This window comes from Triticum dicoccoides, chromosome 2A (assembly GCF_002162155.2).
Source record: "Triticum dicoccoides isolate Atlit2015 ecotype Zavitan chromosome 2A, WEW_v2.0, whole genome shotgun sequence".
NCBI classification, from domain to species: domain Eukaryota; kingdom Viridiplantae; phylum Streptophyta; class Magnoliopsida; order Poales; family Poaceae; genus Triticum; species Triticum dicoccoides.
In genome coordinates this window covers 713,914,440-713,934,270 of record NC_041382.1, presented here as the reverse complement: position 1 = coordinate 713,934,270, position 19,831 = coordinate 713,914,440, and positions in this window count along the sequence as shown.

The following is a 19,831-nucleotide window of genomic DNA, read 5'->3' as shown; positions in this document are numbered from 1 at the left end:
TAGTTGCATTTTGTTCCCAGCTTGCACCACCATTGTGCCAATTTCCCATGGGCTGCCCTTCTCAGCAGTTGCTGTCCAGGATTATCTTCGAAAGTGGTCCTACCATGGGTCCCATCCATTTCTGATGATAAGCCAAAAACCAACCATTGCGTTGTCTTCAACAAGGTAGTCCACATCGTCCATTCTATTCTGAGTATGCCATTCCTTTGAACTCCGCCAAATGATTGATTGTGATTGCCTCAGGCTGGTATAAAGAGTTTCAATGATCTAGATATCAAAAGTAATTCTTTTTGCCATTTAAGGGAATAACTCTACGAGTCACCTCCCCCAAGGTGCCCCGTTATGGAATCATGGCGATTATCTCATCGCTACTTTGAAACCATGCACCATCTTCTAAGCATGGAATTGTTGCCTACTAATCTGAACCTTCGTCACCTGCTTCTTTCGATCGCTCCTCATATGTGTTTTTGTCCCTCAGCTCAAGAGATGTTTCTACGTCTCGTTCCGTGAGTTGATCCCGTGATCATTAAGATGATCCATCCATGTAGAGTTATCTCGCTCTTCTGTCCTAGTGTTTGGTGAAGACCTTGAAAGCAAGGATGTCGAGATCAAGGTGGTGTAATGAATCAACATCCTCGAGAAAGACATCTGGATCGCGAAGATTGTGTTAGCTTGTGTCCCTCTGTCTTCTTACCTCACGACTTGAATCTCGGGACGAGATTCTTGTTTAGTAGGGGTGAGTTCTGACATCCCTAGTTCTGATGTGCACTAGGCTAGCCCTTCATGTGTGCATCATGTTTAAATTTCCCAGAAACTTGAAATGGGGGGATGATAAACCCTAGCAGCAAATGAAATTCAACTAGGTTCAAACTTAAATCTTTTCAATGATCCCAAAATGCCCTTTAGAAATGTTCATCATTTTTGAATTGGTCTAGAACCTCTGACAAAAATGGTGCACATTTTTCTAGATCAATTTGCATTTTTGAATTAAATCATAAAGTATTTGAATTTGGGCATTTAAATGCTATATCTATATTAAAATGCCCAAATAATTCTGGAAGTGGTTGAGGGTTGTTGGAAATAATTCTAACAGTGCCCAAAATTTATTTCAGGAATATATGAAATGATTTAGTATTTTTACTAAATCAAAACAGAGCAAATAAATAGAAAAACAGAATTAAACGAGAGAGAGAGAAGTGCTTACCTGTAGCCCACCTGGCATAGCCACCTGGCCCAGCACAGAAGGCCCAGCCCACAAGGGCATCCTTGTCTTCTACCTCTGCCAAAAGGCAGAGACGAACCAGAGCACGACGCCGGCCGTGCCAGCTCCTGCTTCATGCTGGCGAGCTCCCCTTCATCCCAACAGCGCCTGGAGAAGGCGTTGGCCCCTCTCACCTTCCCCTCCTCTCTCTCGGCGCTCTCTCCCTCTCTCCCTGCTCTCTCCCCGCCGTGGCCGAAGTGCAGCGGCCGCGCCGACGAGCACCACCGCAGCTCCCGAGATTGCCTCGCCTTGCCGTTTGGTCCCCTAGCTCCGCCTCGCCTTATCTTTCTTCCACCCGAGCCACGCCAACGAGGGAGCCCTACATCGCCACCACGAGTCGTCTTCCCCGAGCACAGCCGCCGGACTCCATCGACGGATTCGTCGCCTTCCGATCGTCCCCGAGCCAGCTGAGCCTGTCGTCGGCCTCACCGTGAGCTCCCGGTCCTTTGCCCCTTGACCACGTCGTCGTTTTCGTCCCATAGCCACTGCCCCGCGAGTAACCGGAGCCGCCGTCCACCATGGCCGATGAGGTCCTTGCTCCTGAGCACCTCAGCTCCGACCAGTTGCACCAATGTGGTCCTGGAACGCCAAAGATGCCGCCCAGCTACCTCGCTCGCTCGCCTGCAAGCCGCAGTGCCCCGCCCGTGCCCCACCGAACTCCGGCCACCGCCTTTGAGCTCGTGGCCGTCGACTCCGGCCACCCCAGGCCCGGCTACTGCCACCAGCCGACGCGCTGCAACGCCAGCTACCCGTAGAGACCAACCGCGGCTCAAACCGCGGCCTGTACGCGAAACCCGAGCAACTCCGCCAAGTTGCCGCCACAGTTTTGGTCGCCGCCGGCTGAAATCCGGTGACTCCGACATGGCACATCTTTAGCAGCTAACCCCACTAATTAACCCCACCCTCTAGGCACTAACAGTGGGCCTTGCTGCCCAGCTAAGCCGCTGTTTAGTTTAAGTTAGATTAATTAACAAAACTAGTAGACCCACGCGTCAGGGTTGACTGGCTGATGTGGCAGTCGACCAGGGCCACCTGTCAGCGACACTAACTAGCCCTGAGTCACTAACCAATGGGTCCCGCAGGTCAGGTTTGACCTGGACCGGGTCTGTTGACCTGCTGAGGTCAGCATGACACAGTACTGACGTAATAAACCCTTATCTGGATTTTAAATAAATCTAAACGATTTGTTTATTTCAAAAAATAGCTAAAACTTCTAAAAATCATAGTAATTCAACTCTAGCTCCAAATCAAATAATTTATATATGAAAAATGATCAGAAAAATCCAAAGAATTTGTTTACGGCATTTTCATGCATGTTAGAGCAACTTATATCCTCTGTTTAGGACAATTCAATTGAATGGCATTTAAGAAAGCACATATGGAGTTTGAATTTGAACCTAGTGTTCAAACCAACTCCCATTAACTTGTTGCTAGTTGCATTAGGCCAATCAATAGCCTATTGCCATGTCACCTTAATGCATCATATTGTTGCATGGCATTGATTGTGTTTCTTCTTTGTTTGTCGGTGATTGTTCCCTCTCGATAGACGTGGTTTTGAGGATGAGTTCAATGACACTGATGAAGAACTATACTATCTTCAGAAGTGCCAGGCAAGCAAAACCCCCTTGTTCATTCCGATACAATCCCACTCTCTCGCTCCTGCTCTCTGTTACTGCATTAGGACAACAATGATTCAACTGTTACATGCTGCGGTAGTTGAACCCCTTTTCCTCTGCATGACCTGTCATTGCCACAGTAAATAGATGAAACCCACTAGCATGAGTAGGAGTTGTTTGAGCCCTGATGTGCCTACTCATTCATGCTTGTTTGTCATGCCTGCTACTGCTTAGAGTTGAGTCAGGTCTGATTCATCGGGGTTGAATTGGAGGTGTGTGAACATGTCCTACTGTGTGTGAGCTAAGTGTGTGAACATGATTTGGTAAAGGTAGCGGTGAGGGGCCATGTAGGAGTACATGGTGGGTTGTCTCATTGGAACCGTCCTCAGGAACTGAGTTCTGTGTTTGTGATCCATGAACAGCTACTACCACACATTAGGATCCTTAATTGACTCCCTCGGCTTCTTAACCACCCTTGTCCTCTGTCCAGGAGTTGCAAGTAGTTTCTGGTGTTTGTAGTATGCTGGAGGCCGTGCGCAGTGCTGACCCGCGGGGTGGGCTGTGATGCGGTAGGCACGTGGCACGGTGTACCGGGTGCCCGTTTGGTGTCTCGGGAACGTAGCTCACATCATTCGGGGCCGTATGTGGAAACTTTGGCCGGACTCCCTGTGGATGGAACTTAATAGGCGATAAACCTAGACTAGAGACTTGAGTGTTTAGGTAGGCCGTGGCCGACACCCTCGCCAGGCTTCCGCTTGAAGGTTGCCGAGATAAATGACGTGTACATGGCGGTAAGTGGCGAGAGCGTGTGTGAAGAAGTACACCCCTGCAGGGTTAACATCATCTATTCGAATAGCCGTGTCCGCGGTAAAGGACTTCTAGGTTACCTGTACAGTTCATAGACAAGTGAAAGTGAATACTCTAAAATGTGCAAGATAAGCGTGAGTGCTATGGATGGCGTTCTCGTACGGAGACGGGAACGGATCCATAGTGGTGTATTGATATGGTGAATATGTGGACTCGTGTGAGCCACCTCAAAGGAGTTACTTGCAGTCGTAGTTTAGGATAGCTACCGAGTCAAAGCTGGCTTGCTGCAGTTAAACCCCGCCACCCCCTTTGTTGATACCGATGCATATGTAGATAGTTCTGATGTAAGTCTTGTTGGGTACATTTGTACTCACGTTTGCCTATTTTATGTTTTGCAGAGAGACGTCAGTCTCGCTAGTAGTTCCGTGTGGACTTCGACGTTTAGCTTGATACCTCAGCTACGATCTTGTGCCCTCGGCAGGATTTGGTAGATAGTCAGGCTTCTCAGCCTTTTTCATTTGTAGTTGTCTGTACTCAGACATGTTAAGCTTCTGCATGTGCTTTGACTTGTATGCTCTGAATGTTGGGTCATGAGACCCACTTTTGTAATATCTCGCTCCACGGAGCCTAATGAATAAATACTTTGAGTCGTAGAGTTTTGTTGTGATGCCATGTTGTATTTACACATATCGAGCATATTGTGTGTATGATTGAAATGCTTGGTATGTGTGGGATCCGACAACCTAGTTATTTATCCTTGGTAGCCTCTCTTATGGGGAAATGTAGTCTTGTGCTTCCATGAGCCATAGTAGTCCGCTACAGCCCGGTTCACCGGATTCCTGCTAGCCCAGCGCTACTGCTCCAGAACACTTGACTGGCCGGCATGTGACTCACTTCGTTCCTGTGTCTGTCCCTTCGGGGAAATGTCACACGGTGACATCTGGAGTCCTGCCTAGCCTGCTACAGCCCGGTTCGCCGGAGTCCTGTTAGCCCAGTGCTACAGCCCAGATTCGCACGCTGCTGACCGACATGCTCGATGTAGATTCATGTATGCCTGTCCCTGTAAGTTAGTGCCACTTTGGGTTCATGACTAGTCATGTCGGCCTGGGTTCTCGGTCATATGGATGCTAGTGACACTATCATATACGTGAGCCAAAAGGCGCAAACGGTCCCGGGCCATAGTAAGGCGACACCCGTGGGAATACCGTGCGTGAGGCCGCAAAGTGATATGAGGTGTTACCGGCTAGATCGATGTGACTTGGAACTGGGGTCCTGACAGGTCCCAGTGAACAAAGTCAGAGTGCCTGAAGTGATGCTTAACCAAATCCTATGTCTTCGAGCGAAGACAATGAGAGCAAATCTTATCCAGAGTTGGATGAGTCAGCTTTACTTGTAGCACAAGTCAAGCTGTCGCGTGTGTTTGAAATCAGACCATTGGACATGTGTCAGATCCTTAGTAACCCAGGGTCATTTCGGAAAAATCAGGTCGGGTTGCCTCCTGGCTATAAATAGCCCACCCCCTACACCATAAATTGGTGGCTGCTCAGAGTTAGTGCACGGCTTTTGTCGTTTGAGAGCAACCCACCTCCGAAGCTTTTGAGAGAGAGATCCTTGCGAGGACAAAGCCCAAAACACCATAGCCAAAGAGTGTTAGGCATCCCTGAAGTCTTTCTATCCTCGTGACCTGAAGACTTGTTACACTTGAGGATTGTGAATCCTCCAGCCGGTTAGGCATCGCATTCTGAGCATCCAAGAGTCATTGTGGATTGCCGGTGAACAAAGTCTGTGAAGGTTTGGAAGTCTACCTTGAAGACTTACCAGAGTGATTGGGCGACGACTAAGTGTTCTTAGCTCAAGGGGAATAAGGTGAAGGCATGGTCTTTTGAGTTCAATCTCAGCCTCCCTAATCAGACGTACAGTTGTCACAGCAACTAGAACTGGTCCAACAAATCCTTATCCTGACCAAGCAACTGGTTCTATCTCGTATCTCTATTTACTTATAGTTTGTCTTCGTGAAGTCATTGCTTGCTTGCTTGATCTGATTGGCTTCACTGCGTGAAGACTGTTATTATTTTGCTTTCATACTATCTTCCATCTTGATCCATACTACCAAGCTGCTAATAGTCCTCGTGCTTTCACTTCATTGCTTACTTGACTATGGCTTGTCTAGTGTAGTCTACCTTCCGCTGCATATCAATAGGTTCATTTCTAGTGTTTGTCTTCAAAGCCCCCGTGTTTTGAAGACTTTCATAAAAATCGCCTATTCACCACCCCCCCTCTAGTCGATAACTAGCGCTTTCATTATGCGTAGATGTTATATGCACGAGTAGAACACAAATGAGTTGCGGGCCATAATAGTCATACTGCTTACCAGCATGTTATACTTTGATTCGGCGGTATTGTTGGATGAAGCGGCCCGGACTGACATTACACGTACGCTTACGCGAGACTGGTTCTACCGACATGCTTCGCACACAGGTGGCTGGCGGGTGTCAGTTTCTCCAACTTTAGTTGAATCGAGTGTGACTACGCCCGGTCCTTGTTGAAGGTTCAAACAGCACACTTGACAAAAAATCATTGTGGTTTTGATGCGTAGGTAAGAACGGTTCTTGCTCAGCCCATAGCAGCCATGTAAAACTTGCAAAAACAAAGTAGAGGACGTCTAAATTGTTTTTGCAGGGCATGTTGTGATGTGATATGGTCAAGACATGATGCTAAATTTTATTGTATGAAATGATCATGTTTTGTAACAGAGTTATCGGCAACTGGCAGGAGCCATATGGTTGTCGCTTTATTGTATGCAATGCAATCACCCTGTAATTGGTTTTACTTTATCACTAAGCGGTAGCGATAGTCGTAGAAACAATATTTAGCGAGACGACAACGATGCTATGATGGAGATCAAGGTGTCGCACCGGTGACGATGGTGATTGTGACGATGCTTTGGAGATGGAGATCAAAGGCACAAGATGATGATGGCCATATCATATCACTTATATTGATTGCATGCAATGTTTATCATTTATGCATCTCATTTTGCTTAGTACGGCGGTAGCATTATAAGATGATCTCTCACTAAATTTAAAGGTATAAGTGTTCTCCCTGAGTATGCACCGTTGTGACAGTTCGTCGTGCCGAGACACCACATGATGATCGGGTGTGATAAGCTCTACGTTCACATACAATGGGTGCAAGCCAGTTTTGCACATGCAGAATACTCGGGTTAAACTTGACGAGCCTAGCATATGCAGATATGGCCTTGGAACACTGAGACCGAAAGGTCGAGCGTGAATCATATAGTTGAAGGAAATATGCCCTAGAGGCAATAATAAAGTTATTATTTTATTTCCTTATATCATGATAAATGTTTATTATTCATGCTAGAATTGTATTAACCGGAAACATAATACTTGTGTGAATACATAGACAAACTAAATGTCACTAGTATGCCTCTACTTGACTAGCTCATTAATCGAAGATGGTTATGTTTCCTAACCGTAGACATGTGTTGTCATTTGATTAACGGGATCACATCATTAGGAGAATGATGTGATTGACATGCCCCATTTCATTAGCTTAGCATCCGATCGTTTAGTATGTTGCTATTGCTTTCTTCATGACTTATACATGTTCCTATGACTATGAGATTATGCAACTACCGTTTACCGAAGGAACACTTTGTGTGCTAGCAAACGTCACAACGTAACTGGGTGATTATAAAGGTGCTCTATAGGTGTCTCCAAAGGTACATGTTGGGTTGGCGTATTTCGAGATTAGGATTTGTCACTCCGATTGTCGGAGAGGTATCTCTGGGCCCTCTCGGTAATGCACATCACATAAGCCTTGCAAGCATTGCAACTAATGAGTTAGTTGCGAGATGATGTATTATGGAACGAGTAAAGAGACTTGCCAGTAACGAGATTGAAATAGGTATTGAGATACCGACGATCGAATCTCGGGCTAGTAACATACCGATGACAAAGGGAACAACGTATGTTGTTATGCGGTCTGACCGATAAAGATCTTCGTAGAATATGTAGGACCCAATATGAGCATCCAGGTTCCGCTATTGGTTATTGACCGGAGACATGTCTCGGTCATGTCTACATCATTCTCGAACCGTAGGGTCCGCACGCTTAATGTTACGATGACAGTTTCATTATGACTTTATATATTCTGATGTACCGAAGTTTGTTCGGAGACCCGGATGTGATCGCGGACATGACAAGGAGTCTCGAAATGGTCGAAACATAAATATTGATATATTGGACGACTATATTCGGACATCGGAAGTGTTCCGGAGAAGTTTCGGATAAAACCGGAGTACCGGGGGGTTACCGGAACCCCCCCCCCCCCCCCGGGGGGTTAATGGGCCTTATGGGCCTAAAGTGGAGAAGAGGAGGGGCGGCCAGGGCAGGCCGCGCGCCTCCTCCCCCTCTAGTCCGAATTGGACAAGGAGGAGGGGGGCGGCGCCCCCCCTTTCCTTCCTCTCCTCTCTCCCTTCCTTCCCCCTCTCCTACTTGGACAAGGAAAAGGAGGGAGTCCTACTCCCGGTAGGAGTAGGACTCCTCCCTGGCGCGCCACTCCTGGCCGGCCGCCCCTTCCCCTTGCTCCTTTATATACGGGGGCAGGGGGCACCTCTAGACACACAAGTTGATCTTCATGATCGTTCTCTTAGCCGTGTGCGGTGCCCCCCTCCACCATAATCCTCGATAATATTGTAGCGGTGCTTAGGCGAAGCCCTGCGACGGTAGAACATCAAGATCGTCACCACACCGTCGTGCTGACGGAACTCATCCCCGACACTTTGCTAGATCAGAGTCCGGGGATCATCATCGAGCTGAACGTGTGCCAAGAACTCGGAGGTACCGTAGTTTCGGTGCTTGGATCGGTCGGATCGTGAAGACGTACGACTACATCAACCGTGTTGATATAACGCTTCCGCTTTCGGTCTACGAGGGTACGTGGACAACACTCTCCCCTCTCGTTGCTATGCATCACCATGATCTTGTGTGTGCATAGGAAATTTTTTGAAATTACTATGTTCCCCAATAGTGGCATCCGAGCCTAGGTTTTATGTGTTGATGTTATATGCACGAGTAGAACACAAGTGAGTTGTGGGCAATATAAGTCATACTGCTTACCAGCATGTCATACTTTGGTTCGGCGGTATTGTTGGATGAAGCGGCCCGGACCGACATTACGCGTACGCTTACGCGAGACTGGTTCTACCGACGTGCTTTGCACACAGGTGGCTGGCGGGTGTCAGTTTCTCCAACTTTAGTTGAACCGAGTGTGGCTACGCCCGGTCCTTGTGAAGGTTAAAACAGCACCAACTTGACAAACTATCGTTGTGGTTTTGATGCGTAGGTAAGATTGGTTCTTGCTTAAGCCCGTAGCAGCCACGTAAAACTTGCAACAAACAAAGTAGAGGACGTCTAACTTGTTTTTGCAGGGCATGTTGTGATGTGATATGGTCAAGACATGATGCTAAATTTTATTGTATGAGATGATCATGTTTTGTAACCGAGTTATCGGCAACTGGCAGGAGCCATATGGTTGTCGCTTTATTGTATGCAATGCAATCGCCCTATAATGCTTTACTTTATCACTAAGCGGTAGCGATAGTCGTAGAAGCATAAGATTGGAAAAACGACAACGATGCTATGATGGAGATCAAGGTGTCGCGCCGGTGACGATGGTGATCATGATGATGCTTCGGAGATGGAGATCACAAGCACAAGATGATGATGGCCATATCATATCACTTATATTGATTGCATGTGATGTTTATCTTTTATGCATCTTATCTTGCTTTGATTGACGGTAGCATTATAAGATGATCTCTCACTAAATTTCAAGATAAAAGTGTTTTCCCTGAGTATGCACCGTTGCCAAAGTTCGTCGTGCCCAGACACCACGTGATGATCGGGTGTGATAAGCTCTACGTCCATCTACAACGGGTGCAAGCCAGTTTTGCACACGCAGAATACTCAGGTTAAACTTGACGAACCTAGCATATGCAGATATGGCCTCGGAACACTGAGACCGAAAGGTCGAGCGTGAATCATATAGTAGATATGATCAACATAGCGATGTTCACCATTGGAAACTACTCCATTTCACGTGATGATCGGTTATGGTTTAGTTGATTTGGATCACGTGATCACTTAGAAGATTAGAGGGATGTCTTTCTAAGTGGGAGTTCTTAAGTAATATGATTAATTGAACTTAAATTTATCATGAACTTAGTACCTGATAGTATCTTGCTTGTTTATGTTTGATTGTAGATAGATGGCCCGTGATGTTGTTCCGTTGAATTTTAATGCGTTCCTTGAGAAAGCGAAGTTGAAAGATGATGGTAGCAATTACACGGACTGGGTCTGTAACTTGAGGATTATCCTCATTGCTGCACAAAAAAGTTACGTCCTGGAAGCACCGCTAGGTGCCAGGCCTGCTCCTGATGCAACTGACGACGTTAAGAACGTCTGGCAAAGCAAAGCTGATGACTACTCGATAGTTCAATGTGCCATGCTTTACGGCTTAGAATCGGGACTTCAACGACGTTTTGAACGTCATGGAGCATATGAGATGTTCCAGGAGTTGAAGTTAATATTTCAAGCAAATGCCCGGATTGAGAGATATGAAGTCTCCAATAAATTCTATAGCTGCAAGATGGAGGAGAACAGTTCTGTCAGTGAGCATATACTCAAAATGTCTGGGTATAATAATCACTTGATTCAACTGGGAGTTAATCTTCCAGATGATTGCATCATTAACAGAATTATCCAATCACTTCCACCTAGCTACAAGAGCTTCGTGATGAACTATAATATGCAAGGGATGGATAAGACAATTCCGGAGCTCTTCGCAATGCTAAAAGTTGCGCAGGTAGAAATCAAGAAGGAGCATCAAGTGTTGATGGTCAACAAGACCACTGGTTTCAAGAACAGGGGCAAAGGGAAGAAGAAAGGGAACTTCAAGAAGAACAGCAAGCAAGTTGCTGCTCAGGAGAAGAAACCCAAATCTGGACCTAAGCCTGAAACTGGGTGCTTCTACTGCAAGCAGACTGGTCACTGGAACCGGAACTGCCCGAAGTATTTGGCGGATAAGAAGGATGGCAAGGTGAACAAAGGTATATGTGCTATACATGTTATTGATGTGTACCTTACCAGAGCTCGCAGTAGCACCTGGGTATTTGATACTGGTTCTGTTGCTAATATTTGCAACTCGAAACAGGGACTACGGATTAAGCGAACACTGGCGAAGGATGAGGTGACGATGCGCGTGGGAAATGGTTCCAAAGTCGATGTGATCGCAGTCGGCACGCTACCTCTACATCTACCATCGGGATTAGTATTAGACCTAAATAATTGTTATTTGGTGCCAGCGTTGAGCATGAACATTATATCTGGATCTTGTTTGATGCGAGACGGTTATTCATTTAAATCAGAGAATAATGGTTGTACTATTTATATGAGTAATATCTTTATGGTCATACACCCTTGAAGAGCGGTCTATTTTTGATGAATCTCGATAGTAGTGATACACATATTCATAATGTTGAAGCCAAAAGATGCAGAGTTGATAATGATAGTGCAACTTATTTGTGGCACTGCCGTTTAGGTCATATCGGTGTAAAACGCATGAAGAAACTCCATACTGATGGACTTTTGGAACCACTTGATTATGAATCACTTGGTACTTGCGAACCGTGCCTCATGGGCAAGATGACCAAAACGCCATTCTCCGGCACTATGGAGAGAGCAACAGTTTTGTTGGAAATCATACATACAGATGTATGTGGTCCGATGAATGTTGAGGCTCGTGGCGGATATCGTTATTTTCTCACCTTCACAGATGATTTAAGCAGATATGGGTATATCTACTTAGTGAAACATAAATCTGAAACATTTGAAAAGTTCAAAGAATTTCAGAGTGAAGTTGAAAATCATCGTAACAAGAAAATAAAGTTTCTACGATCTGATCGTGGAGGAGAATATTTGAGTTATGAGTTTGGTCTACATTTGAAACAATGCGGAATAGTTTCGCAACTCATGCCACCCGGGACACCACAGCGTAATGGTGTGTCCGAACGTCGTAATCGTACTTTACTTGATATGGTGCGATCTAGGATGTCTCTTACAGATTTACCGCTATCGTTTTGGGGTTATGCTTTAGAGACGGCTGCATTCACATTAAATAGGGCACCATCAAAATCCGTTGAGACGACGCTTTATGAACTGTGGTTTGGCAAGAAACCAAAGTTGTCGTTTCTGAAAGTTTGGGGCTGCGATGCTTATGTGAAAAAACTTCAAACTGATAAGCTCAAACCCAAATCGGAGAAATGTGTCTTCATAGGATACCCAAAGGAGACTGTTGGGTACACCTTCTATCACAGATCCGAAGGCAAGACATTTGTCGCCAAGAATGGATACTTTCTAGAGAAGGAGTTTCTCTCGAAAGAAGTGAGTGGGAGGAAAGTAGAACTTGATGAGGTAACTATACCTGCTCCCCTATTGGAAAGTAGTACATCACAGAAACCGGTTTCTGTGACACCTACACCGATTAGTGAGGAATCTAATGATAATGATCATGAAGCTTCTGAAAAAGTTACTACTGAACCTCGTAGATCAAACAGAGTAAGATCCGCACCAGAGTGGTACGGTAATCCTGTTCTGGAAGTCATGCTACTAGATCATGATGAACCTACAAACTATGAAGAAGCGATGGTGAGCCCAGATTCCGCAAAATGGCTTGAAGCCATGAAATCTGAGATGGGATCCATGTATGAGAACAAAGTGTGGACTTTGGTTGACTTGCCCAATGATCGACAAGCAATTGAGAATAAATGGATCTTTAAGAAGAAGACTGACGCTAACGGTAATGTTACTGTCTACAAAGCTCGACTTGTTGCAAAGGGTTTTCGACAAGTTCAAGGGATTGACTATGATGAGACCTTCTCACCCGTAGCGATGCTTAAGTTTGTCCGAATCATGTTAGCGATTGCCGCATTTTATGATTATGAAATTTGGCAGATGGATGTCAAAACTGCATTCCTGAGTGGATTTCTGGAAGAAGAGTTGTATATGATGCAACCAGAAGGTTTTGTCGATCCAAAGGGAGCTAACAAAGTGTGCAAGCTCCAGCGATCCATTTATGGACTGGTGCAAGCCTCTCGGAGTTGGAATAAACGCTTTGATAGTGTGATCAAAGCATTTGGGTTTGTACAGACTTTTGGAGAAGCCTGTATTTACAAGAAAGTGAGTGGGAGCTCTGTAGCATTTCTGATATTATATGTGGATGACATATTACTAATCGGAAATGATATAGAATTTCTGGATAGCATAAAGGGTTACTTGAATAAGAGTTTTTCAATGAAAGTCCTCGGTGAAGCTGCTTACATATTGGGCATTAAGATCTATAGAGATAGATCAAAACGCTTAATTGGACTTTCACAAAGCACATACCTTGACAAAGTTTTGAAGAAATTCAAAATGGATCAGGCTAAGAAAGGATTCTTGCCTGTGTTACAAGGTGTGAAGTTGAGTAAGACTCAATGCCCGACCACTGCAGAAGATAGAGAGAAAATGAAAGATGTTCCCTATGCTTCAGCCATAGGATCTATCATGTATGCAATGCTGTGTACCAGACCTGATGTGTGTCTTGCTATAAGTCTAGCAGGAAGGTACCAAAGTAATCCAGGAGTGGATCACTAGACAACGGTCAAGAACATCCTGAAATACCTGAAAAGGACTAAGGATATGTTTCTCGTATATGGAGGTGACAAAGAGCTCATCGTAAATGGTTACATTGATGCAAGCTTTGACACTGATCCGGACGATTCTAAATCGCAAACCGGATACGTGTTTACATTAAACGGTGGAGCTGTCAGTTGGTGCAGTTCTAAACAAAGCGTTGTGGCGGGATCTACATGTGAAGCGGAGTACATAGCTGCTTCAGAAGCAGCAAACGAAGGAGTCCGGATGAAGGAGTTCATATCCGATCTAGGTGTCATACCTAATGCATCGGGTCTAATGAAAATCTTTTGTGACAATACTGGTGCAATTGCCTTGGCAAAGGAATCCAGATTTCATAAGAGAACCAAGCACATCAAGAGACGCTTCAATTCCATCCGGGATCTAGTCCAGGTGGGAGACATAGAGATTTGCAAGATACATACGGATCTGAATGTTGCAGACCCATTGACTAAGCCTCTTCCACGAGCAAAACATGATCAACACCAAAGCTCCATGGGTGTCAGAATCATTACTGTGTAATCTAGATTATTGACTCTAGTGCAAGTGGGAGACTGAAGGAAATATGCCCTAGAGGCAATAATAAAGTTATTATTTTATTTCCTTATATCATGATAAATGTTTATTATTCATGCTAGAATTGTATTAACCGGAAACATAATACTTGTGTGAATACATAGACAAACTAAATGTCACTAGTATGCCTCTACTTGACTAGCTCGTTAATCGAAGATGGTTATGTTTCCTAACCATAGACATGTGTTGTCATTTGATTAACGGGATCACATCATTAGGAGAATGATGTGATTGACATGACCCATTTCATTAGCTTAGCACCCGATCGTTTAGTATGTTGTTATTGCTTTCTTCATGACTTATACATGTTCCTATGACTATGAGATTATGCAACTCCCGTTTACCGGAGGAACACTTTGTGTGCTACCAAACTTCACAACGTAACTAGGTGATTATAAAGGTGCTCTACAGGTGTCTCAAAAGGTACATGTTGGGTTGGCGTATTTCAAGATTAGGATTTGTCACTCCGATTGTCGGAGAGGTATCTCTGGGCCCTCTCGGTAATGCACATCACATAAGCCTTGCAAGCATTGCAACTAATGAGTTAGTTGCGAGATGATGTATTATGGAACGAGTAAAGAGACTTGCCGGTAACGAGATTGAACAAGGTATTGAGATACCGACGATCGAATCTCGGGCAAGTAACATACCGATGACAAAGGGAACAAAGTATGTTGTTATGCGGTCTGACCGATAAAGATCTTCGCAGAATATGTAGGAGCCAATATGAGCATCCAGGTTCCGCTATTGGTTATTGACCGGAGACATGTCTCGGTCATGTCTACATCGTTCTCGAACCGTAGGGTCCGCATGCTTAACGTTACGATGACAGTTTCATTATGAGTTTATATATTTTGATGTACCGAAGTTTGTTCGGAGTCCCGGATGTGATCACGGACATGACGAGGAGTCTCGAAATGGTCGAGACATAAAGATTGATATATTGGACGACTATATTCGGACATCGGAAGTGTTCCGGAGAAGTTTCGGATAAAACCAGTGTACCGGGGGGGTTAATGGGCCTTATGGGCCTAAAGTGGAGAAGAGGAGGGGCGGCCAGGGCAGGCCGCGCGCCCCCTCCCCCTCTAGTACGAATTGGACAAGGAGGGGGGGCGGCGCCCCCCCTTCCTTCCTCTCCTCTCTCCCTTCCTTCCCCCTCTCCTACTTGGACAAGGAAAAGGAGGGAGTCCTACTCCCGGTAGGAGTAGGACTCCTCCCTGGCGCCCCTTCCCCTTTCTCTTTTATATACGGGGGCAGGGGGGCACCTCTAGACACACAAGTTGATCTTCGTGATCGTTCTCTTAGCCGTGTGCGGTGCCCCCCTCCACCATAATCCTCGATAATATTGTAGCGGTGCTTAGGCGAAGCCCTGCGACGGTAGAACATCAAGATCGTCACCACGCCGTCATGCTGACGGAACTCATCCCTGACACTTTGCTGGATCGGAGTCCGGGGATCGTCATCGAGCTGAACGTGTGCCAAGAACTCGGAGGTGCCGTAGTTTCGGTGCTTGGATCGGTCGGATCGCGAAGACGTACGACTACATCAACCGCGTTGATATAACGCTTCCTCTTTCGGTCTACGAGGGTACGTGGACAACACTCTCCCCTCTCGTTGCTATGCATCACCATGATCTTGCGTGTGCGTAGGAAATTTTTTGAAATTACTATGTTCCCCAACAATAGTAGATATGATCAACATAGTGATGTTCACCATTTAAAACTGCTCCATCTCACGTGATGATCGGACATGGTTTAGTTGATTTGGATCACGTGATCACTTAGATGATTATAGGGATGTCTATCTAAGTGGGAGTTCTTTAGTAAGAGCTTTAATTTATCATGAACTTAGTACCTGATAGTATTTTTCATGTCTATGTTGTTGTAGATAGATGGCCCGTGTTGTTGTTCCGTTAAATTTTAATGCATTCCTAGAGAAAGCTAAGTTGAAAGATGATGGTAGCAACTACACGGTATGGGTCCGTAACTTGAGGATTATCCTCATTGCTACACAGAAGAATTACGTCCTGGAAGCACCGCTAGGTGCCAAACCTGCTGCAGGAGCAACGCCAGATGTTATGAACGTATGGCAGAGCAATGCTGATGATTACTTGATAGTTCAGTGTGCCATGCTTTACGGCTTAGAACCGGGACTTCAACGATGTTTTGAACATCATGGAGCATGTGAGATGTTCCAGGAATTGAAGTTAATATTTCAAGAAAATGCCCGGATTGAGAGATATGAAGTCTCCAATAAGTTCTACAGCTGCAAGATGGAGGAGAATAGTTATGTCAGTGAGCATATACTCAAAATGTCTGGGTATAACAATCACTCGATTCAACTGGGAGTTAATCTTCCTGATGATAGTGTCATTGACAGAATTCTTCAATCACTGCCACCAAGCTACAAGAGCTTCATGATGAACTATAACATGCAAGGGATGGATAAGACAATTCCCAAGCTCTTCGCAATGCTAAAGGCTGCGGAGGTAGAAATCAAGAAGGAGCATCAAGTGTTGATGGTCAACATGACCACCAGTTTCAAGAAAAAGGGTAAAGGGAAGAAGGGGAACTTCAAGAAGAACGGCAAGCAAGTTGCTGCTCAAGTGAAGAAGCCCAAGTCTGGACCTAAGCCTGAGACTGAGTGATTCTACTGCAAAGGGATTGGTCACTGGAAGCGGAACTGCCCCAAGTATTTGGCGGATAAGACGGATGGCAAGATGAACAAAGGTATATGTGATATACATGTCATTGATGTGTACCTTACTAATGCTCACAGTAGTGCCTGGGTATTTGATACTAGTTCTGTTGCTAATATTTGCAACTCGAAACAGGGACTACGGATTAAGCGAAGATTGACTAAGGACGAGGTGACGATGCGCGTAGGAAATAGTTCCAAAGTCGATGTGATCGTGGTCGGCACGCTACCTCTACATCTACCTTCGGGATTGGTTTTAGACCTAAATAATTGTTATTTGGTGCTAGCGTTGAGCATGAACATTATATCTAGATCTTGTTTGATGCGAGACTGTTATTCATTTAAATCAGAGAATAAGGCTTGTTCTATTTATATGAGTAATATCTTTTATGGTCATGCACCCTTGAAGGTGGTCTATTTATGTTGAATCTCGATAGTAGTGACACACATATTCATAATATTGAAGCTAAAAGATGCAGAGTTGATAATGATAGTGCAACTTATTTGTGGCACTGCCGTTTAGGTCATATTGGTGTAAAGCGCATGAAGAAACTCCATTCTGATGGACTTTTGGAATCACTTGATTATGAATCACTTGGTACTTGCGAACCATGCCTCATGGGCAAGATGACTAAAACTCCGTTCTCCGGAACAATGGAGCGAGCAACAGATTTGTTGGAAATCATACATACTGATGTATGTGGTCTGATGAATGTTGAGGCTTGCGGTGGGTATCGTTATTTTCTCACCTTCACAGATGATTTGAGCAGATATGGGTATATCTACTTGATGAAACATAAGTCTGAAACATTTGAAAAGTTCAAAGAATTTCAGAGTGAAGTGGAAAATCATCATAACAAGAAAATAAAGTTTCTACGATCTGATCATGGAGGAGAATATTTGAGTTATGAGTTTGGTCTTCATTTGAAACAATGCGGAATAGTTTCGCAACTCACGCCACCCGGAACACCACAGCGTAATGGTGTGTCCGAATGTCGTAATCGTACTTTACTAGATATGGTGTGATCTATGATGTCTCTTACTGATTTACCGCTATCGTTTTGGGGTTACGCTTTAGAGACGGGTGCATTCACGTTAAATAGGGCACCATCTAAATCCGTTGAGACGACACCTTATGAACTGTGGTTTGGCAAGAAACCAAAGTTGTCCTTTCTTAAAGTTTGGGGTTGTGATGCTTATGTGAAAAAGCTTCAACCTGATAAGCTCGAACCCAAATCGGAGAAATGTGTCTTCATAGGATACCCAAAGGAGACTGTTGGGTACACCTTCTATCACAAATCCGAAGGCAAGACATTCATTGCTAAGAATGGATCCTTTTGAGAGAAAGAGAAGTGAGTGGGAGAAAACTAGAACTTTATGAGGTAACTGTACCTGCTCCCTTATTGGAAAGTAGTTCATCACAGAAATATGTTCCTGTGACTCATATACCAATTAGTGAGGAAGCTAATGATGATGATCATGAAACTTCAGATCAAGTTACTTCCGAACCTCGTAGGTCAACCAGAGTAAGATCCGCACCAGAGTGGTACGGTAATCCTGTTCTGGAGGTCATGTTACTTGACCATGACGAACCTACGAACTATGAGTAAGCGATGATGAGCCCAGATTATGCGAAATGGCTCGAGGCCATGAAATCTGAGATGGGATCCATGTATGAGAACAAAGTGTGGACTTTGGTTGACTTGCCCGATGATCGGCAAGCCATCGACAATAAATGGATCTTCAAGAAGAAGACTGACGCTGACGGTAATATTACTGTCTTCAAAGCTCGACTTGTTGCAAAAGGTTTTCGACAAGTACAAGGAGTTGACTACGATGAGACTTTCTCACCCGTAGCGATGCTTAAGTCCGTCGGAATCATGTTAGCAATTGCCGCATTTTATGATTATGAAATTTGGCAAATGGATGTAAAGACTGCATTCCTGAATGGATTTCTAGAAGAAGAGTTGTATATGATGCAACCTGAAGGTTTTATCGATCCAAAGGAAGCTAACAAAGTGTGCAAGCTCCAACGATCTATTTATGGACTGGTGCAAGCATCTCGGAGTTGGAATAAACGTTTTGATAGTGTGATCAAAGCAAGTGGTTTTATACAGACTTTTGGAGAAGCCTGTATTTACAAGAAAGTGAGTGGGATCTCTGTAGCATTTCTAATATTATATGTGGATGACATATTGTTGATTGGAAACGATATAAAATTTCTGGATAGCATAGAAGGATACTTGAATGAGAGTTTTTCAATGAAAGACCTCGGTGAAGCTGCTTATATATTGGGCATCAAGATCTATAGAGATAGATCAAGACGCTTAATTGGACTTTCACAAAGCACATACCTTGATAAACTTTTGAAGAAGTTCAAAATAGATCAAGCAACTAAAGGGTTCTTGCTTGTACTACTAGGTGTGAAGTTGAGGAAGACTCAATGCCCGACCACTGTAGAAGATTGAGAGAAAATGAAAAATGTTCCCTATGCTTCAGCCATAGGCTCTATCATGTATGCAATGTTGTGTACCAGACCTGATGTGTGCCTTGCTATTAGTTTGGCAGGGAGGAACCGAAGTAATCCAGGAGTGGATCACTAGACATCAGTCAAGAATATCCTGAAATACCTGAAAAGGACTAAGGATATGTTTCTCGTTTATGGAGGTGACAAAGAGCTCGTCGTAAATGGTTACGTCGATTCAAGCTTTGACACTGATCTGGATGACTCTAAGTCACAAACCGGATATGTATTTATATTGAACAGTGGAGCTGTCAGTTGGAGCAGTTCTAAAAAAGCGTCGCGGTGGGATCTACGTGTGAAGCGGAGTACATAGCTGCTTCGGAAGCAGCAAACGAAGGAGTCTGGATGAAGGAGTTCATATCTAATCTAGGTGTCATACCTAGTGCATCTGGTCCAATGAAAAACTTTTGTGACAATACTGGTGCAATTGCCTTTGCAAAGGAATCCAGATTTCACAAGAGAACCAAGCACATCAAGAGACACTTCAATTCCATCCGCGATCAAGTCGAGGAGGGAGACATAGAGATTTGCAAGATACATACGGATCTGAATGTTCCAGACCCGTTGACTAAGCCTCTCTCACGAGCAAAAC